Source organism: Canis lupus, chromosome 19 (genome assembly GCF_011100685.1).
Source record: "Canis lupus familiaris isolate Mischka breed German Shepherd chromosome 19, alternate assembly UU_Cfam_GSD_1.0, whole genome shotgun sequence".
NCBI classification, from domain to species: Eukaryota; Metazoa; Chordata; class Mammalia; order Carnivora; family Canidae; genus Canis; species Canis lupus.
The window spans coordinates 5,942,297-5,965,893 of record NC_049240.1 but is presented as its reverse complement, the minus strand read 5'-3'; the positions used below and the strand labels follow the sequence as shown (position 1 = coordinate 5,965,893).

The window sequence follows — 23,597 nt, the reverse complement described above, 5'->3', positions numbered from 1 at the left end:
TTGGATCACAATCTCACACCATACGTAGAAATAAACTCAAAATGAATTAAAGACCTAAATGTGAGAACTTAAACTGTAAAAATCCTAGAAGAAAGCACAAGCAGTAACTTCTCTGACATCGGCCTTAGCAACTTTTTTCTAGATAGGTATCTCGAGGCAAGGGAAACAAAAGCAAAAATGAATTATTTGGTCTTTGTCAAAATGGAAAGCTTCTTCACAGCAAAGGAAACAATCAGAAAACCTAAAAGGTAGCCTATGGGATGGGAGAAGATATATGCAAGTGAGGTATCTGATAAAGGCTTAGTATTCAAAATATATAAAGGATTCTTAAAGCTCGATACCCCCCAAAAAAGAATCCATCTCCGATTGACTTATTTCACTCAGTATAATACCCCCCAATTCCATCCACGTCAAAGCAAATGGTGGGTATTTGTCATTTCTAATGGCTGAGGAATATTCCATTGTATACATAGACCACAGCTTCTCTATCCACTCATCTTTCGATGGACACCGAGGCTCCGTCCACATTTTGGCTATTGTGGACATTGCTGCTATAGACATTGGGGTGCAGGTGTCCCGGTATTTCCCTGCATCTGTATCTTTGGGGTAAATCCCCAGCAGTGCAATTGCTGCTCTCATTCATTTGGGGAATATAAATAATAGTGAAAGGGAATAAAGGGGAAAGGAGAAAAAATAAGTGGGAAATACCAGAAAGGGAGACAGAACATGGAAGACTCCTAACTCTGGGAAACGAACTAGGGGTGGTGGAAGGGGAGGAGGGCGGGGGGGGGGGTGACTGGGTGGCAGGCACTGAGGTGGGCACTTGACGGGATGAGCACTGGGTGTTATTCTGTATGTTGGCAAATTGAACACCAATAAAAAAATAAATTTATTATTAAAAATAAAAAAAAGAATCCAGTTAATGTGCAGAAGACATGAATAGAAATTTTTCCAAAGAAGACACACAGATGGGTAACAGACACATGAAAAGATGATCAGCATCTTCATCAGGGAAATACAAATCAAAACTACAATGAGATATCACCCCACATCTGTCAGAATGGCTAAAATCAAAAACATAGGAAACAACATGTTGACAAGGATGTAGAGAAAAAGGATCTCTCGTGCCCTGCTGGTGAGAATGTAAATTGGTGCAGGCACTGTGGAAAACAGTATGGAGGTGTCTCATAAAGTTAAAAATAGAATTGCCCTATGGTCCAATAATCACACTACTGGGGATCTACCTTGGGAATACAAAGACACTAACTCGAAGGGATACATGCACTCCTATGTTTATTGCAGCATTTTTTACAAAAGCCAAGATATGGAAGCAGCCCAGATGTCCATCAATAATGGTCATATTTCCTTCCTGTCTAGAGTGCCCCCCATTTTACAACCTAAAAATTGGCTACTATTTCCATAAGCAAAGTATCTCCCAATTCAATCCCGTTGTGATACTCTTAAGATTCCTTTTCTTCCTTCTTTTCTACTTATGGTTCTCTCTGTCTGCAATGTTCTATTCTTAAACTTCCCCGTGACTTCTTCCCTATGTCAATTCAGATATCTACTCATCAGAAGTCACCTAATCACAATGAACTTCCTGGATCAACTTGAGAAATGGCCTCCAAGGATTGGCGGTGGAGGAAGTACCAACCTAAGTAACGCTGGAGTAGAGTGGAACTGTAAGTCTAAAGACAAAGGAACTATACAGAAACATTGCACACTATCCTCTAAAGTCTTTCTCCAAGGCGTTAGGTATTAATTATTCTGAAACTACAACACACATATACTGGAACTGAACAAATAAGTAAATAAATAGTAAATGAGAGGAACCCTATTTCTCACGTTGAAGAGGAAGTTTACAGATCAGCAGTGTAAGCACAAAGTCTAAGATGAATCATACAATAGAGGATTTTAGTTGGAGTCATCAGTCAAATATGAATTCATGTTTTGCCTAATACATAGATGCCCATATACTGTAGATATGTGTGTATATGTGGATAAATATACACACCTAAATCTCCAAGCTCTGTTGCTGAAAGGGCATAGAAGCCATGGCATTCTAGTAGCAACACGTGTACCCAATACTCATATCTTGGTTTCTAATATCTTTCTTAATAAAAAAGGTACTGGGACTCCTTTGAAAAATACCTTCTCAAGGGCTGGAACAGAGAAAATAAAAGTTGACTCTGGAGCATCTTTTGGTGTCAGAAAGCACAGACGCTTATTTATTTATTTATTTATTTATTTATTTATTTATTTATTTATTATTTTTAGCACAGAAGCTTAAAAAAAAAAATAGGGCAGCCTGGGTGGCTCAGCGGATTAGCGCCTGCCTTCGGCCCAGGGCGTGATCCTGGAGACCCGGGATTGAATCCCATGTCAGGCTCCCTGCATGGAGCCCACTTCTCCCTCTGCCTCTCTCTTTCTCTCTCTCTCTCTCTCTGTCTCTCATGAATAAATAAATAAACAAATCTAAAAAATAATAGATCTGAAAGGATAATGGCATATCAAGGAATATGGGAGACAACTGAATGATCTTTTAATGGCTAAATTAGAAACAATTTGAGCAAGAAAAAAATACAATAGTTGATTACACACCAGAGTATAAAAAAAAATATTTACAGGTCCTCTATTAATTTAATTATAAAGTAAATTTTAAATTTAATTAGTAGACGTATCTCCCATGCAAAAGAATTCCAAATAATTTACATAGATGTTATATTTTTAAGGTAATGGGGCATAACTTCTAACCCTTTATATGTGAACTGAACAGAGTAATTTCCTTGCAAAGAGTACAGTATAGAGACAAAAAGAGTTAGCTTATAGCAGAGAAACTTTAGTCAGGTTATTAAGGCTACCCTCAACATGTTGAGGATATAGTCACATTGATATAATGTGCTCTTGATATGATAGCATCTGTGGTCTTCTTCCCAAGACTTCTGCATTTTTAGTTTAATTTTAAGGAAAACTTTAGGCAAATCCAAATCAAGGGGCAGTCTGCAAAATTTCTGACTAGTACTCCTCAAAACTTTGATGGTCATCAAAAACAAAATATTAAGAATATCATCTAAAGAAATGAGAAAATACAATGACTAAAAGTAATTTGAGAAAACACAATGACTAAAAGTAATATGGTATCCTGAATGGTATTTTGGAACAGAAAAAGGACATCGGGTAAAAACTAAGGAATTCAAATAAAGTATGGATGTTAATGAATATATATATCAAGATTGCTTCATAAAAAGAATGACATCTTGTCACTTGCAATGATATACATGGAGCTGGAGAGGATTACGCATAGTGAAATAAGTCTGTTAGAGAAAGACAAATACCATATGATTTCACTCATATGTGGAATTTAAGAAACAACAGACAAGCAAAAGGTAAAAAAAAAAAAAAAAAAAAAAAAGAGAGAGAGAGAGAGAGGCAAACCAAGAAACAGACTCTTCACTATAGAGAACCAACCGATGGTTAACAGAGCAGAGGTGGGTTGGGGATGGGTGAAACAGGTCATGGGGATTAAGGAGGGCTTGTGATGAGCACTGAGTATTGTATGGAAGTGTTGAGGCACTATATTGTACGTCAGGAAACTAGTATTACACTTTATGTTAACTAGCTAGAATTTAAATTAAAACTGAAAAAAATATTGTTTCATTAGATTGAACAAATCCATCATGTTGGTATGATATAAGCTATTACCAATGGAGTTTACTGCCTGTAGAATATGTATCTGTGCAAATGTTCTGTACATTGAAGACTATCTTAATTTTTTTTCATTATAGAACAGAATAGAATGACATATCCCCTCAACCTTAACTTCTAACCTCACACAAACTTTTTAAATCGTTTTATTGTGCTAAAATATACATAACATTTAATTTATCATTTTAACTATTTTAGGTGAACATTCAGTAGCATTAAGTACATTCACATTGCTATGCAACCATCATCTCCATCTACCTCCAGAACTTCTTCACCATCCCAGGTTGAAACTATACTCATTAGATGATGGCATCCTATCCCTCCCTCCTCCCCAGCTCTTAGTAACCACCATTCTACTTTCTGTCTCTATGAATTTGATAATTCTACTACCTTGTACAGATGGAATCTTACAAAATTTGTTTTTTTCATGTTTGGTTATATTAATTAGCATAATGAGTTTATTTTTTAAAAGGATTTTATTTATTTATCATGAGAGACAGAGAGGGAGGCAGAGTCATAGGCAAGCTCTCTGCGGGGAGCCCAATGCGAGACCTAATCCCAGGACCCCAGGATCACAACATGAGCCAAAGACAGACACTCAACCACTGAGTCATCCAGGTGCCCAAACATAATAACGTCAAAGTTTATCCATATTGTAGCCTGTATCAGAATTGTATTCCTTTACAAGTTTGAATAATTTTTCCAAAGTCTATTATCTATCTATTTATCTATCTACCAATCTAAAACACATATACCATATATTATTTACCCATTACCTGTTGTAAACATCTGGGACACTTCCACCTGTTGGTTACTGTGAATAATGTGGCTATGAATGTTGTAGAAATCTCTGTTCAAGTCCCAGCTCTTTGGGGTATATACCCAGAGGTAGAATTAATGGATCATATGGTAATTCAAATTTAATATTTTGAGGAACTTCCATACTGTCTTCCACAGTGGCTGTACCATTTCACATTCTTGCCAGCAATGCACAAGGGCTTTAATCTCTCCACATACTTGCCAATACTTGTTATTTCCTTTTTGTTTGTTTGTTGTTTTTATTCTGTTTATAATAGCCATCGTAATGGTGTAAAGTAGTATCTCACTGTGGTTTTGATTTGCATTTCCCTAGTATTTAATGATGGTGAGCATCTTTCATGAACTTTTTGGCTACTTATGCATCTTCTTTGGAAAAATGTCTATACCAGTCCTTTGCCCATTTTTTTTAAAGATGATTTTTTGGGGGAGTGAGAGAGAAGAGAAGCAGAAGGAGAGAATCTCAAGGATACTCCACACTGAGCGCAAAGCCAGATGTGGAGCTTGATCTCACGACCCTGAGATCATGATCTGAGCCAGAATCAGAAGTCGAACCCTTAAACAACTGAGCCACCCAGGCATCCCTTGCCCATTTTCTAATTGGAATGTTTGCTCTTTGGTACTGAGCTGTGTGACTTCTTTATATACTTTGTTATGTCACATATGGTTTTATTTTTTTTTATTTTTATCATAATTTAATTAAATAACTATATATCTCCTTTTTTGTTCTCTTATTTGGTCAGTGTTTATTTTTTGTTATTAAATATAAGGTCCTTTAAAGAAATGAATTTGAGTGGTTCAATTTTGTATCCAAATTGCCTTAAAAAATATGGGGCATATAATGGGAACTCCACAAATATTTGATGACTGAAGGAATGAATGAATAAAGGAAAGCATAGAAAATATTTTTTTAAAATATTTTATTTAGGAGAGACACAGAGAGAGAGAGAGAGAGAGTGAGAGAGAGTGGCAGAGACACAGGCAGAGGGAGAAGCAGGCTCCACACAGGGAGCCTGATGTGGGACTCGGTCTCCAGGATCACGCCCTGGGCTGAAGGCAGCGCTAAATTGCTGAGCCACCCAGGCTGCCCAAGCATAGAAAATATTAAGTGTCAAACTATTATATCGCATTGCATCATTTACATTTTTTTCTTTTGAGTTGCAATAGTATCTTTTTTCTTTGATTCTGTGATGCTTTCACTATACAAAAATAATTCATAATTACATGTGTTTTAAGGATAAAAAATTTACTCCATTCATTTAGAATTTCAATTTTATGGGGCTCCTGCATGGCTCAAAGTCATTCTAGCATCCAACTCTTGATTTTGGCCCAGGTCATGATCTCAGGAATGGTGAGGTCCAGCCTCAGGTTGGGCTCTGTGCTGGGCATGGAGCCTGCTTAAGATTCCCTCTCTCCCTCTGCCCCTCCTCACTTCTGCTCTCTCTCTCTTTCTCTGTCTCTGTCTCTCTCTCTCAAAAAAAAATACATTTTATTAGTATAACTTTAAAATTACACACTGTATACAGTCCATTGATTTAGTGGAAACAATGGTCAAAGGTTTATATCACCAAGTTTTACAGCTTTTTTTGCCCTAAGCTATCTAATACTTAAAATTAAAATAAGTCCATTTTCAAATGTTTAGACAAATGAGACCAGACCAAAACTAACTACAATCTTGCATCAAAATTCCCCGAATGAACATTAAGTGAAACAGAAATTTATGACATAGTTTCTTGTAAAAAATATTAAACTGCAAAAAAATTTTCTAAAACATCAAATAATTCATTATTTATTCAGAGAAATTTATTAGACTCATGATACATGGACTTACTTTAATATATGAAGGCATATTTGGTGGTAAATTAATATAGGATTTTTCTTTCCATTTTTGTTTATTGTTCCATTATTACAAATTCACAATTTGTCAGGAGTCAGGCATGTGCAAATGTAAATTAATACTACTTCATAACACAGGTGTTAGCCATCAAATATTAGGTGTAAGTGGGGTCTTATTTTCTTGTTTATTTTCTTCTCATTTAATCCATTTTCCTCTGGTAGAAGTTAGATTCTGTTATAAGCTGAGGTGTGCCAGATAAAGCAGATTGTCTGACTCAAACTCCACTCCAATCTTCTTCCAGCATATGTTCTGTTGAAACCGGAGAGTCTCAACTAAAGTTTTCTGGACTCCCTTTCATCTGGGGTTCTCATGTGACCACTTATGGAAAATGATTATGGAAAGGAAAAGGGCATTAAGGAGATCAGATTGTGTAGTGAGGTATTTGATTCTTCTGATAAAGCTTTGTCAATGTTTCCTAGATTAATAGGTTCAAGGTAATTTGTCTCAAGAACAGTTTTGTCGGGGCACCTGGGTGGCTAAATTTGTTGTGTCTGCCTTTGGCTCAGGTCATGATACCAGGTTCATCGAATTGAGTCTCACATCTGGCTCCCTGCTCAGTGGGGAGTCTGCTTCTCCCTTTGCCCCTGCCCCTACTTGTGCACTCTCTCTCTCTCTTCAAATAAATAAAGAAAGAAAAATCTTAAAAACAAACAAACAAACAGCAATTTTGTCAACTGTGCAGCATCCAGGTTTGGTTTTGTTTTCTTTCTATATACTGTAAACTTCTAAAATTCTCTGGTAAATCGTTTTTAGGTGGATTTTGTGATTAACAAATAAGATCCTGACCTATCAAAGACAGACTCATAAAACTCCATGCCCTTACTACTTTATAACATTATTATAATTTCTTATCAGATTTAAATTTAATTGCCTTTAAAAAAATAAATTGTACAATCCCCCTTACTCACAAGTGTATCCCTAACCCTTTATACAGTTGTGGAACATAAAGGTTTCTTACTTAGTGACATGAATAAATGAGTGAGTAATGGACAAATGAAGAGATTAATAGTACTACACAAAACAGGTAAAAAGAATATAATTATATATTCTTATGTATACTATACACACTTTTTTTTTTAATTTTTATTTATTTATGATAGTCACACAGAGAGAGAGAGAGAGAGGCAGAGACACAGGCAGAGGGAGAAGCAGGCTCCATGCACCGGGAGCCCGACGTGGGATTCGATCCCGGGTCTCCAGGATCGCGCCCTGGGCCAAAGGCAGGCGCTAAACCGCTGCGCCACCCAGGGTTCCCTACTATACACACTTATACACATAAACTATATAATATAGAACTATATAGTATATATAGTGTACATAGTCTATATATATAGTATATACAAAAAACTAGATAAGGTCTATAACTGAGAGGAAATATCCCTCTAAGATTCACTTCTTTCTGTGTAAAGTAGGTATAATATTTTTTACCTCACATATTTATTGTAGGAATTAAATAAAATAATGCTCTTAAATTACTCATTAGAGGGATCCCTGGGTGGCGCAGTGGTTTGGCGCCTGCCTTTGGCCCAAGGCGCGATCCTGGAGACCCGGGATCGAATCCAACGTCGGGCTCCCGGTGCCTGGAGCCTGTTTCTCCCTCTACCTGTGTCTCTGTCTCTCTCTCTCTCTCTCTGTGACTATCATAAATAAATAAAAAATTAAAAAAAAATAAAAATAAATTACTCATTAGAGTGTCTGTGATACACTTCACAATATAAATGCCACTTCATATCATGGTCTGCAACTCTCAAGAGATTAGAATTTTTAAAAAGGTTTTTATTTACTTATTCAAGAGACACACACAAAGAGAGAGAGGCAGAGACACAGGCAGAGGGAGAAGTAGGATCCATGCGGGGAGGCCCACACAGGACTTGATCCTGGATCCCGGGGTCACGCCCTGGGCTGAAGGCAGATGATCAACCCCTGAGCCACCCAGGCATCCTGAGATTAGAATTTTTGATTGATGTTAGCAATATGCAGAGGTACAGAACAAAAGCAGATTAACCAAACATACAAATCATGGGAATTATGACCTTTGTTATCATTGAAATAATTATTGCTATTTTCATAGGAAAATGTCCAAACACATGTAAAAGCTTACAAATTATATATATAATATGCATATATATAATCTTAAAACGTCTCATTCTTTTAAAAAAAAAGAAAATATCATGAAAATGTATATTGATACATGGCGTGCTACACAAAGAATCATTCTAAATCTATATTTCAAGATTTTAGCAGGCAAACTTTTAATTCCTATTCTGGTTTGTGTAATATACATGAGCATAAATAAGAGTGTTTCAGACAAAGAAATGCATATTATATCCCTAAAAATTAACAAATCTGTAAAACTAATATTAATTTGGACTCAATAGAACTTGGTGGAACAAATGTATCTCAGTCATAAAACTTCAGTGTGATAATTTCTGTTTTATTAAAAACTACTTCTGATACCGTTTGGATATCTGAGCACAATACTTATTATTGAAAAGCATCCTAAAAGATTGAGTCATTTTTCCTTAGGCATTATACTTGCACTCATTAACTAAAAACTAGCTCTTTGAACAAAAATTGTTGTGATCAATTAAAATTATTTTGTGTTGGTAAGCACAATATAATAATAGTTGTATTAATGATAATAAGAAGGGTAATAGCTAATATATAAAAACTACCCACTATGTTCCAGAAATATTTTGCATGCATTATCTTATTTAATACTTATGAAAATCCATGAATAAGATATTCCTATATTCAGTTTACAAAGAGAAAATCTGAGAGGAAAAATAATAAAGTGAATGGCTCCAGATTATACGGGTTTTGAATACCTGAGGTCCAACTTTAGAAAGATCTCTAAATAAAGTTAATGGTTCTCAGGGTATCAGCACATTTATTTTTTGTTTCAGACTTAAAAAAAAAATCTAGAGCAGCCTTCAGAATCGAAAATACCAATGTCATTTCTACATATTAAAAGACACTATTTTTTTATATTTGAGATTTCCAAGATTCAAAATTTGATATACACAGTCTTGGAAAAAAAAAACAAAAAAACCAAACAGGCATTGTCCTGCATGGCAATTTGGCAATTTGATTCAGCAATGTTGCCTTTCAGTAAAATATTTCACTGACTCTATGATGTACATACTCTTATATGTTATTGATTATAAGATGCATTTTAGCATCCTTAAAATTGGGGTGTATCTTATTTTTGATGATGCATATTATTTATATGGTGGTGTTTTCTATTTCTTCCTGATACCAAAAATAATGGCATATATTACAATGGAGAGTTAAGATTTGATGAAATGTGTTATTTATCTACAGCTATATTCATCTAGAAATACACATATACACACAAATGTAAGCTAATATCATCACCAGTTTTAACACCAAAATGTAGGAAAATCTAAAAATAAATTATGATGTACACATACAAGAGTGTACTTGGTGGTCTCTAAAAAGAGTAATGTAGAACTACATGAACTTTACAGAACTGGATATAATAATAATCTGGAAAAGCATGTCAAAAAACACTGTATAAAAAAGATATGATTACTTCTGAGATAAGAAACTTTAGGTGATAAGAGTAGGAAAAACTAATTTTTCATTGGATACCATTTTATAAATACTGCATTCTTATCCAGTTGCAAGTTTTACCTTTCAAGTGATCAAGTACATATTTTAAAATATTATTTGAGGGACTTCTGGGTAGCTCAGTGGTTGAGCATCTGCCTTTGGCTCAGGGTGTGATCCCGGGTCTGGGGATCAATTCCCATGTCGCTCCCTGCATGGAGCCTGCTTCTCCCTCTGCCTGTGCCTCTGCCTCTCTCACTGTGTCTTTCCTGAATAAATAAATAAAATCTTTGAAAAAATAAAATATTATTTGAAACTATTTATCCATAACAATGTGCTTCGAATTTAGACAATTCTTTCTAATTTTGAGATCAATTCCATTACGTGGCTCCTGAAGAAGTAGGAATTATTCTCCTTAAAATTAGAGTATAAAATCTTTATTTTTCTTCTTTTCTGCAGGTTTTCCTAAAATTCACTTAAATTAACTATATGTAATGCATAGCATTCGTCCCATAATTATTTAGAATATTTTGTTAGGCATGAAACTGGGCTTTATTCATTTAGTAGTTAAGTATAATTATATTGTTTAATATAATTTCTATTTAGGAGAACAAAATATTCTCTACTAAATTATTTCTTTCATGACTCTACGTTGGAGATATGCTTCCATTTGTATTTCAACATTGACCAATGTGGTATCACTTATCCCTCAAATCGTCTGTGATACATTTTATAACTTTGGCTTTGGTTGACTTTCCTTCAGATCTCCGAGGAATGGCAATTTCATTTTTTTTCCTCCAGTTTTAAAAATTTACTTGGATCTAACATTTGGAAACTGGTGGTTTTCAAAGCGTTGCTGTATATCTTTTTTTTAATATAAATTTATTTTTTATTGGCGTTCAATTTGCCAACATATAGTGTAACACCCAGTGCTCATCCCGTCAAGTGCCCCCCTCAGTGCCCGTCACCCAGTCACTCCCACCCCCACCCATCTCCCCTTCCCCCACCCCTAGTTCGTTTCCCAGAGTTAGGAGTCTCATGTTCTGTCTCCCTTTCTGATATTTCCCACTCATTTTTTCTCCTTTCCCCTTTATTCCCTTTCTATTTTTTATATTCCCCAAATGAATGAGACTGTATAATGTTTGCCCTTCTCCAATTGACTTATATCTTATAAGAAATCTATGCTATAGGATATGGAAATCACTTCTTCTCTTTCAGATAGTGAAATGTATAGAAATATTGAATGATCAGCAATAACTAGGCCAAGATCCTCAAGAGTTAATTGTGTGAAAGATATTAGCCCTAACTAGGCAGCAACAAGCTTCTAGAGCCAGAAGCCCAGGAACACAGACTTTATATAAACTGGGGGGAAAAAAGTGGATGTTGCTTCAACCACATGTTGCCTTCTGCGTCTATTGTTTGGGTAGCAGGAACTTTAAAAACCTTTGCGGGACACATCCTGGAGTTGTTTACTATCCCTTACAAAGACAGAATCTCAGTTTATAGACTTATCTAAACCTCTTCACTAGCACTTTATAGTATGTGCTCCAGTGGACCATAAAAATGCTCATTTCATTGTAAAAAGACCCATCTGCTTCTTTAGGAGGTTTGTGTTACCCAGAGTTTTATATGACTTATCATGACTTTCCTCCTGCTCTTCAGTGCTTTCCATTTTTGGTTTTCTTTTTGAGTCTCTTTGGAAGAACAGAATTTGGTGTCCTTACATATCTTTAAATTTTTACTGTCTGTTTCTACCAAAGAGTAGCGATGATAAAATCATGCTGAGGTTCCTTATTTGATAACCTAGAAATATATATAACATTTTAAAGTTTAAATTAAATCTGGAAAATCTTGCAGAAGTGACTTAGCACAAATAGAAAGCTATAATCACATGTTGGAATAAAAAAATGCAAAGAAAATGTCATGCACTCCTCTGCTGTATTTAAGTGTAAGTGTTCCACAGAAAATGAAGCGCTGGCATTAACATCATCAATGTGTTTATTCTTGTGAAGAGTGAACATCTTAATGTCATCCTGAATAAATAATGTGGTTTGTGCTGAATTGATCTCTGAAGAAAGTACAAGGAATGTAGCTAGAGGGGCCTCATTTACTCTGGTGAATAAACTTGCATTCATGTGTGGGTGTCATATTTATATGCAGATGAACTGAACACCTGCAATCTTAAAAATAAACCATAAGCTACTTACAAATTTTGCATCTAGGGTACTGGTATATAAATATACACTAAGGAAAAACCATCCATTAGAACTAATATTTTGTAATTAATTTTTTTCTAGTCTACTAGAACATAGAACTTTACAGGATTCAGAAAATTGTATCATAAGGGCTTACGTATAAGCTTTTTTCATGTGTTCTTTAATTACTGATTTAAATGCAAATACTACATTTTCTAAGAATGCTACTGAACAAACTGTATGATAATTGACTTTTCCCTTTTCTAAAATTCCTAATGAAATTTCAGTGGAATGACTCAGAAAAAGGGACAGGACCAGTCTTCTAGGGCCTTTGGATGTAATTTAAGATAGTCACCATCAGGTGGTGATGGAAGTTGAATAACCATGGAACTTGTCTACCTTTGTTACTAAATATAGAGAACTCTGGATACAGAAGCCTCAAATTATAAACAATCTATATAAAACAAGACATGCTGCCAAGGCCTGAGGTCTATCACTATTCATATTTGGAATTGGTTATATTCAACCTCTAATATGTACATGAATTTGATGCTTAACAAGATGTTAGCAAGATGGAATTTCTCTCTGCCTTGTTTCTACATATTGATTTATATCTGCTAATTTGCATCATCAGCTGCAGTGTCCTTTGAAGATTCCACGCACAATAAAGCTATATCATATAAACATTTTTGATGTGAACCTAACCTGACCTCAGTTAAATAAACCACAAAATAGGGCCCTGTTCTGATGATTGAAATTCTACCAAGAGTAAGGGAGTAAAAGAGAACTAGTGAGGTGCCCAGTACCAGAACTAAATGTGATCTAGTCCCTGGATCATCATTTTGGTGCTGGTGCTGGTGGAGCTTTGAGGTGACTATCCAGGTCCTTCTGTTTATGTCACTACATCTATGAATTAAAAATAATTCATCCTTTACAGCTGTAGTTTTGTCCCTAGGCAATTTTGCTGTGGAAAGCTTCCCCAATGTGTGAAACGCAGACCTATGGAGATTTCACCCTTTTGCAGTAAAGCTAGCAGTGGTGTGTGTTGAAGCACCTGCAGCGTTGGTGGCCTTCTGGCTTGGTAAAGAGGCTGCCAGTGAGGAAGGCCAATGGAACCCAATTCCATAAAAATTACAAAGGATGCAGGCACACAAGGGACAGTAAATACTCCAATGAGAGCGACAGTGTTTGGGACTCCTTGTACTTTCAAGTGTCTGTGTGGAAGCTGGCAAACAACTACTTAGTCTCATTTGCAGCAATCTTGGAGATTTCCAGAAATTTGAAGGCAGGATTCCTGGTTAAGGCTGACATCCCTACGGTCAATCAGGTAGGAGATCACAGCAGAGATTCGGATTATTTTTGTAGATGTAGCTTCTTCTACATCCATGAACGTGAAACCTTAGATGCTGAAGTCATCCATAAAAACAAAAAAATTAGTAAGTTATTCAAGTGAGGAATTTTTCTAAGCCCAAGTAAAACTATATACTGTCCCTTAACACAGAAGAGCTAGTGAATACTTGACTTACAGATGGATTTCCTTCCTGCTCATATCTATGAATACTTTTTGTTGTTTGAACTTAGAATTTGAATTTTGAATGTTATTTAAATGGAGACCAGTTTCTGTTCCACCTTAACTCTCATACCTTTTTCCCTCTTCTTTCACCTCCCGATCATCAAGATCATCAATCAAAGGTTCTAATTTCCCTGCTAAGGCCTCCCAAACTGAATACCAGAATATGTTTAACTGTAAGGAAAAAAGTTGATTATTTGCCTTTAAAATGCCATTAAAATCATGCTAGATTAGGTGTATATGATATAGATCTATCCAAAGAGCTAATAAAAATGCCACTAAGATAAAGAAAAGATTAGAGATGGACCTTGGCGCAAAGAAGCAGTAATGGGATGTGGGCAAGAACTGGAACACAGGGAGCTGGAACATAGCACAGGGCAAAACACTCCAGGTAAGAGAACTTAAGAAAAAAAGGGAAAAAAAATCACTGAATGCTGATTCTGGTGTTAAAAATGAAGAGGCTCTGAACAGAACTGGTAGGCAAACCCATGAAGATGATTGGTTTCAGAGATGAAGTTAGAAAGTACGGCGATCCATGAGTATATGGATGAGCAGAAGAAATAATGTGTATAGGTGAAGGGCCAAGTTGCTGTGAATTAAAAGTAGAATTGGTCTTGTCCTTTTCTGATTGACTTACTTCACTCAGCATAATACCCTCCAGGTCCATCCACGTCGAAGCAAATGGTGGGTATATCACTGAGGGTGACAAAACATGAGAGACACCTAACTCTGGGAAATGAACTACCGGTAGTGGAAAGGGAGGTGGGCAGGGGGTTGGGGTGACTGGGTGACGGGCACTGAGGGGGGCACTTGGCGGGATGAGCACTGGGTGTTATGCTATATGTTGGCAAATTGAACTCCAATAAAAAAATAAATAAAAATAAAAAGGAATTGGGGCACCTGGGCAGCTCAGTTGGTTAAGCAACTGCCTTCCACTCAGAACATGGTCTTCGGGGTCCTAGAATCTAGCCCTGAGATGGGCTTCTTCCCTAGCAGGAACTCTGCTTCTCTCTCTCTTTCTCCCTCTGCCCCTTCCCACTGCTCATGTTCTTTCCCTCAAATAAATAAATAAATAAAATCTTCAAAATATTAATGAAAAAAATAAAATTAGAGTTAAACCTAGTCTATCCTTAGGTACTTATCTATATGAACACATGTATAATTAAAAGTGTATAATGGGCACAATGTAATTTTGTGATATAAAGAAGCTCTATATAGACTGGTGAATATTAACTCTAATGTCTGGATATAAGTAATATTAAAAATAAAGGCGACAAGAGACAATATGGAATTACTGTCCCTTTATGGAGAATAGAAGAAAATCTCCCTTTTAGAAGATATTCATTTAATTATGGGTTCAAATGTATACATTTAGTGTGAAGATTCCTTTTAATATAATGTCAAAGAACTTGACAGAAAAAAAAAAGAACTTTCCAGAAGCAGCAATGTAAAGTTCACACCAGTGAATCCTGCCAAAACACTTTTTATTTCATTGAGTTATATATTTTTATTTTTTATTTTTTTATTTTTTTTTAGATTTTATTTATTTATTCATGATAGTCACACACACACAGAGAGAGAGAGAGGCAGAGACACAGGCAGAGGGAGAAGCAGGCTCCATGCAGGGAGCCCGACGTTGGACTCGATCCCGTGTCTCCAGGATCGCGCCCTGGGCCAAAGGCAGGCACCAAACCTCTGCGCCACCCAGGGATCCCGAGTTATATATTTTTAAAGCTAAGGTTATTTTTAAAAATGTTAAAGTCAATATCGGGGCAGGGGGCGGGGGGAACATGGTAGTGTCACTATGGTACTATTTCTTTAATTCCTGTTGAAAAGTTTTTCAAATGCATATTGGTCATTTGTATTTCACCTTGACATTGTCTGTTCATATTTTTTTTTCTGTTTAGATTCTCATATTTATTTAAGGTAATAGTCATTCAAGGTCAGCATCACTGTTTTTGGACACTGCCCTCACTTAGCAAAATGTCTTGTTATCCTCAGACAAAAGGGCTGAGAAGGAATCAAGAAAATGATGGTTAAATTACTATGCATAAGGCACCTGGGTGGCTCAGTAAGTTAAGCATCTGCCTTTGGCTCAGGTGGTGATCTCAGCTCCCTGGGATCAAGGCCCATGTCAGGCTCTCTACTCAGTGGAGAGCCTGCTTCTCCCTCCCCATCTGCCTGCTGCTCCGCAGCCACCCCCCCCCCCCTGCTTGTGTGCTCTGTCAAATAAATAAAAACAATTACTCTGCATAAGAATTGAACAGTTAATCAAGATAAGGTAGGGCAAAGAAACGAGGAGGGAGGAGTAGGGAGGGAGGGAAGAAAAACAGGATCAGGAGGCTTGAAGAAAAGGTAGCAAGTAACAACGTTCCAGGGTCAGGATAACTTAAGACTCTTAAGGATAGAGATTTCTCATATTCACAACTTCTGTTGCTATGATGAATATCACTTCTATGAATCATAAGAAAATATAAGCCCCTGAACATTTTCATAATATTGGGGGCAGTATTGGCCTTACCATTAGAAGCAGAATTATAACTTTAATCTCTAACTAATTATATTTTTATCATTATGTTATATGTTAGTCCTAACTTCCAATTAAATCTCTAATTTAAATGCTAACATTCTAGTAAGCTGCCTTAATTCTGTCTATAAAAATTTCTGGAATATAAGCAAACATAAACAGATGAATAAGGAAAGATCAGAAAATCTGGTAATCCTCACATCGTCAACAGATTAAATACAAAAGTACATCTGTTCATTGTTTAGTGTATAATATATATTTTCTTTTTTCAGTACTGTTAAAACCGTTGATCAAATACCAACAGCCCCACTTAGAAAAAAACAAAAGGAGATTATGAACAGCCAATTCAAAAAATTAGTAACCCAGTGACAATAAATGATGAAAATATTCTATTACATTAGTTATCCAACAAATACAAATCAAAATAATAATTTAATCTATAATATAGGCATATGTGTATATCTCTCTATATATGTGTATTTATATTTATACACACACATATATTATAAAAGTTGGAGAAGTAAATTAGTTTTTGCTATGTGACATATTAAATAAAATAAAGTATATCTATATAATATCAAAATTATAGTTTGGAAAAATGTTAAAGCACATGGAAAAAAAACACAGAATATTTAATGAAAAAAAAACCAGCAGAGGATACAAAATTCTATTCTGTGACAAATTCTTTGTTCCCAATTGCACAATATACACATGTCCAAAGAAAGATATAAATAATGGTTGACATTTAATGAGTGTTTACTTTGTTTCAGACATGAGCTGAGGATTTACTAAGATTATTTCACTAAATCCTCCTAAGAACCCTATCATGTAGGTACCAATATTATCTGCATTTGACAGATGAGATGAGTTTTAGAGAGATTAAGTTCATAAGACTAGTTATTATGGAATCCAGGATATGAACCAAAGCAGTGAGACTCCTGAACCTTAATTAGCATGCCAACCTGGAGGTCAACCGAGGTTGAATGAAATTATTGCATAATATATACTTTTGAATGCAAATATTAATACAAACCAAAAAAAGACAAGAACAAACGTTTGCACCACCCAGCCACAAGTGAGCTAATGTGTCCAGTACACACATATGCTACCAAATCATCCCTCCTTTCCCTGCAGAAGAAAAGACGGTCTTGAATTATTTATTCTTATAAAGCTATTTACAAGTTTACTATACGTTACTGTATTCCTAAACAATAAATACTATACATTATTTCCCATATCTAAAAGACTCTTTGATACTCGCTTTTTAAAATTTAAATTCAAGTAATTAACACATAGTGTATTATCAGTTTCAGAGGTAGAGTTCAGTGATTCTTCAGTTGTATATCACACCCAGTGCCCATTACATCACGTGGCCTCCTTAATGCCCATCACCCTATTATCCCATCCCTCCAGTAACCCTCAAAATGTTTCCTATGGTTAAGAGTCACTTATGGTTTGTGGCTCTCTCTGATTTTGTTTTGTTTTTCCCTCCCTTTCTCTATGCTCCTCTGTTTTGTTTCTTAAATTCCACATGTGAGTGAAATCATGTGATAATTGTCTTTCTCTGATTGACTTATTTCACTTAGTATAATACACTCTAGTTCCATCCATGTCGTTGCAAATGGCAAGATTTATTTTTTTGATGACTAATATTCTATATATATATATATATATATATATATATACACACACCACATCGTCTTTATCCATTCATCTGTCATCTGGGTTCTTTCCATAGTTTAGCTATTGTAGACATTGCTGCTATAAACATTGGGGTGCAGGTGCCCCTTCAGATGACTATATTTGTATCTTTGCGGTAAATACCGAGTAATGCAATGGCTGGGTGGTAGGGTAGGTCTATTTTTAACTTTTTCAGGTCCCTCCTTACTGCTGTCCAGAGTGGCTGCGCCAGTTTGCATTCCCACCAACAGTGTAAGAAGGTTTCGTTTTCTCTGCATCCTCACCAGCATTTGTTGTTTCCTGACTTGTTTATTTTAGCCATTCTGACTGGTGTGAGGTGGTATCTCATTGTGGTTTTGATTAGTAGTTTTCTGGTGCCCAGTGATGTTGAGCATTTTTTCCTGTGTTTGTTGACCATTTGATACTTGCTTTTTGTACTTAACATCTATTTTGTTTGTCAAATTCATTTTTATTGATAGTTTATTTATTTTCTGCACTCTACAGTAACCCATTATATGAATATGCCACTGTTGTAGACTGAATTGTGTGGCTTTATTTGAAGACAGAACTTTCAAAGAAGTAATTAAAGTTATATGAAGTCATAAAAGTGGAGGCAATAGTCCAATAGGAGTGATGTCCTTAGAAGGAGAGAAAAGAGAAACATACGGGGAAGACATGCACACAGAGAAAAGGCCATGCAAGGAGACAGGAAGATGGCCATTTCTAAGCAAAAGAGAGGCCACGGGAGAAATCAAATTACCTATAAACATTTTGATGGTGGATTTCCAGCAGCCAGAATTTCAAGAAATAAATTTCTGTTGTTGAAGACACTCAGCCAGTGGTGTTTTTTTTAAATAGCATTAGGTAACTAATACAGTCACTATTTTTCTATTTTCATTAGTATTGGATTTTTTTCTAAGTTTTACCACTGAGAACAGTGGCATAATTATCATTCTTTTGCTTGTTATTGTGTGTCCATATGCAAAAATGTCTCTGGGCAGACTACCAAGAGGTGGAATTGTACCTTAGAATTTTCTCTTCAATATTTACTCTATATCCATATCGTTTTCTAATGTGATTATAGCAGTCTACACGCTCGTCGTGGACATATGATTTCCCAGTTGCATCACATCTAAAGCATTTGGTATTGTCAGACTTTAATATTTTCCCAATCCAATAAGCAGGAAGTAGTATCTCATCGTGCTTTAATTTCTATTTTCCTAATTACTAGTAAGACTGAATAGTTTTTCATAGATTAGTGTTCTTTTATGATCATGTGAATATCCTTTCCTTTTGTCTATTTTCCCACTGCTGTCTTCTCTTATTGATCCGTCAATGTCCCTTATATGGTGAATACTAACCATTGATTATTAATACAATGCAAGGGTTTCCTGTCTTTCTATGGCTTATCTTTTACATCTTATGGGATCCTTTACGGAATATATATTTTAGATTTTGTCATAGCTACACTTCTCAATAATTGCCTTGGTAGGGAATATAGTCAAGATATACATTGTACAGTGACAGGCGGGAGCTTCACTTTTGGGGAATATTGCATAAGGTATAAACTTGTTGAATCACTATGTTGTACACCTCAAACTGATGTAACATTCTGTATCAACTATACTTCTACAAAAATAAGTAAATAAATAATATTACCTCCAAAATTACCTTTGTTGTTTACACTTTTAATGCTTTAAGAATCCTTTCATTACACCCAGTAATAAAAAGTCAAATTTACTGATAAAAATCATTAAATTGTGATTTTAGGACTTTCATAAGCCTAAGGATTGTTTAAATAAGTGGAAGCAAAGACTCAATTTTATTTTTTAGCTTTCTACTCTAATACAAAGCAATATTTAGAGTATAGTTCATATTTCCCACAATTGTATATTTAGCATTCTTAGAAAATTACAATTCATGTGTTGCTAATATTTAAGTACAGTTTATTTTTGTGTATTTGCTTTGCATCAGAATCGGTATGGTGTTAATTTGTTGCACTCATTCAGTATTAACTTACTAATTTTCATATTTTGCTTATAGAGTCTCTCAAGTTTTCATATTTTCAATGATAAAGTTTGCAAATAATGAAATATTTACCCATTTTATTTATTATGAAATTTTTGTTGAGATCATATTTTGTGAGATAATACTATGAATTCCATAATGATCAACGATGACTAAAAACAAGAGACAAAATTGTTTCCCAAAGGATATTACATTCACGATTTTTTTTCTTCTTGCTAATCATACACATCTTCTCCTCACTTTATTTCTCTCATTGCTCCTTCTACTAACAACTCTGATTTTCCTTTGGGGGGTTCGTTTGTTTCTGGAAAGTTACTCCATTTCCAGGACAAAAAAAAGTAAAACCAATCAGTGCTTTCAATCTCCACAAAGCAGTGGTTATGCCATAGATAGCATAAAATATATCTAAGACTTCTTTTTTTTTTAATGATGTAAATCTTATTTATGTATTTGTTTCAGAGAAAGAGGGTAAGCACAAGCAGGGAGAGTGGTAGACAGAGGGAGAGGATGAAGCAGACTCTCCACTAAGCAGGAAGCCCAATGAGAGGTTTGATCCAAGGACCCTAGCCCAGGATCATGACCTGAGCTGGAGGCAGATGCTTAACCAACTGAGCCACCCAGGCACCCTTAAGATTTCATTTTCATTCACTGATTCAGCTGGTGTTTGTTGAATACCTCCTAGTGAATGAAGATACAAAGATTTTTAAGTCAAGATTTGCATCTTCATGTTGACCTCTAGAGGCAGGAAGTAAACAGCAACAGCAGAAGTTGCCAATGGAAATAGGAGCCAACAAAAAAAAAAAAAAAAAAAAAGGAAATAGGAGCCAACAACTGAAGCTGCAAATGCTGCCTGAGTATATCAGGATATGTTTCAAATGTGGGGTGAGGTAAGAATAAAAATTTAAACATATTTTAAGTTTAGAAACACTGAGAAGACATAAAAAAATGATACCAGTCTTTAAAAATGCCCTAATGAAGAAACTAGAAGTTTATACAAAAAAGTTTAGTACATTTGTTTTATCTTTAAGTGTGTGTATGTAGAGTGTGTCTTTAGGTTAACACATAAGTGGCATCTATGCGACTTTAAGTTGTTTTTTTAATTAATTATTTTCACTAACCTATTTGGCTTATTTTAGAAGATTGGTTAACACATTTCCTTATACATGACACATTTCCTTTACAGACAACTATGGGGAGTGAACTATACTTGACGATTACAAGTAATTTTTTTTCTCTTAAACAGGAAAAAAATTGCCATAGTAGCTACATTGGAAGACTTTTCACAATCAATGAGAAAAGGAAATTTCATTTCTTAGTGAAAAAAATATACATATATACACATATATATAATGTATATATACATATATATATATGTACACACACACACACGCACACACACACACACACACACGGCATGTGATAAATGAGGTGTTCCGGCAAGGGAAAGAAAAACGTACAAGTTTTATCATGCCGAAATGTGATTTTCATTCATATTACTTTTACCAAACTTACTTTACTGGGCAACTATTCCAGATAATTCAAAGGGCAAAAGCTACAATACTGGTTTCTAGCTGTCTTTTTATAGGATTGTCGAATTAGCTTAATGAGCTACAGCTGCATTAGCTAGTGCTGTTTCCAAGGTCTGTGAAATTGACTTCACGCTATTTTCTTTTGTTCCCTCTGGAAAACAAAAGAATCCAATAAAAAGTTATTCCGGATAAAGTGAGAAATCTGGACCCTGTAAACAATGTATAGAAATGACTTGGAACTATTGTAAATATTACCTATGAGTTGTTTATGTACCAGATGTAATATTTTGTTTCCTTGGAATGAATATGACAATGATTTCTTTTCTTGAAATGTACATTTCATTGATTTTTTTTTACTCATTATTTCCAGCTTTAAAAAAGATTATTTATTTAGAGAGAGAGAGATGGGGGGAGGGGGGCACAAGCAGGTTGAGGGGAAAGGGCAGAGGGAGAAGGAGAAGCAGGCAGGCCACACGGGGCTTGGGTCCATGCGAGGACCTTAGGATGATGGCCAGAGCTCGAGACAGATGGTTAACCAACTGAGCCATCCACGTGTTCCTAATTATTTCCAGCTTTACTGAGATATGTTTGACAAAAATTTATTTATGAAGTATATAATTTTCAAATGATTTATTTATTTTAGAGAGAGAAATTGTGTGTGTGTTCAGGGGGGAGGGCAGAAGGAGAGGGAGAGAATCTCAAGCAGACTCCTCCTGAGTGTGGGACCTGATGGCATCCTGAGATCATGACCTGTGCTGAAATCGAGTTGGAGGCTTAACTGACACAGGTGCCCAAGAATATCATTTTTTTATAATGCTTACGAAAAAGTAATAAACATTCATAGGTTGGTGGACCAATTTTATCAAATCTTAATAGTTTTGTCTTATTTGCTTGACATTTTTTAGCTATCAATTAACATTCATTGAACTCCTGCTAGTTTTTTGAAAGTCATTTCTAGCTTTATTTAGGATAAATTATTTCAACGTCAATAAGTACATAAAACAAAAATATACAGTCTTAGATTAATCACATTATTATCTTTGTAACCGTTACCCAGGCAGAAAATCAAAACATTAGCCAACACCAACATGCTCCTTTCTTGTCCTATTCCATTACTAACAACCTCCTTTCTTCCCTCCAAAAATAATCACAATCTTGACAGTTTCTATTAGAGATCAAGGGACAAGAATAAACCCAAATCAACTAAGACAAGTAATTGTGATTATATTTAATTGATGTGGGGCTTCAATTTCTCAGAAAGTTAATCCACATCTTGCTAAAACTTGCTTTTGTATTACAAACATTTCAGGATACCAACCCAAATGTGGTGGCTTTATCTGGGATATCTTCCTTGTGGAAACTCCCGGATTCCAATTTTTGTTTCCCTAGTACCACAAGAATATCAAAGCAGTTCTTAGAATACAAGCCTCTCAGTCACTTCTTCCAGAATTGACAAATACCCCAAGGCTAAAGCAACCCCAAATGCAAGACTTATATTCTTAAATTGCATCTTTTTCCAATAACTAGCCTACTAATTCTTCACAGTCTTAATAATTTGCCAGTTCTTTCAAGCACATGCTTACTTATGCTTTATTCGGGTTTTCCAGTTGTTTTCAACAAGATTGTTGATCAAAATTACCAGCATACCAATTGTCTAAGCTAACGTCTCATCACCACTTTTTAGTAAAAATAGCATAAATATATTAAAATTCCTTGTGTTTTCCTTCCTTGATCTGATTTCCCTCCTTTTCTCTCCTTTTTCTTACACAAAATCACTATCCCGATTTTGGGTGTTTTTTATTCCTCTCACATTTCATTATTTTAGTCAACATATGTGAGGCCCTACAAAATAGATGCTATCATTTTGCATGTTTTTATATTTTAAATATGTCACAATATTAGAAGTTCCATTCTATAATTTTCTTACTTAAAAATATTTGTGAAAATTTTTGACACATATAGTTCACTTCCAACATTTTAACTGCTAAATACTATTATATGTAAAAAAATATACTGTAAAGATATTAAGCTTCTGTTTTGGATGGACATTTAGGTCATTTCAAATATTTACCCTTAT

The 23,597-nt window shown here is 35.3% G+C and overlaps 1 long non-coding RNA gene across 1 annotated transcript in view; it reads left to right on the top strand.

The window, feature by feature from the left end:
* The first annotated feature begins 1,140 nt into the window (after positions 1 to 1,140).
* Positions 1,141 to 23,597, top strand: part of LOC111091099 — a 40,889-nt gene continuing 18,432 nt past the window's right edge. Inside the window, exon 1 of the long non-coding RNA XR_005373897.1 lies at positions 1,141 to 1,682. This is a non-coding gene — a long non-coding RNA (uncharacterized LOC111091099). The remainder of the gene's footprint in view (positions 1,683 to 23,597) is intronic.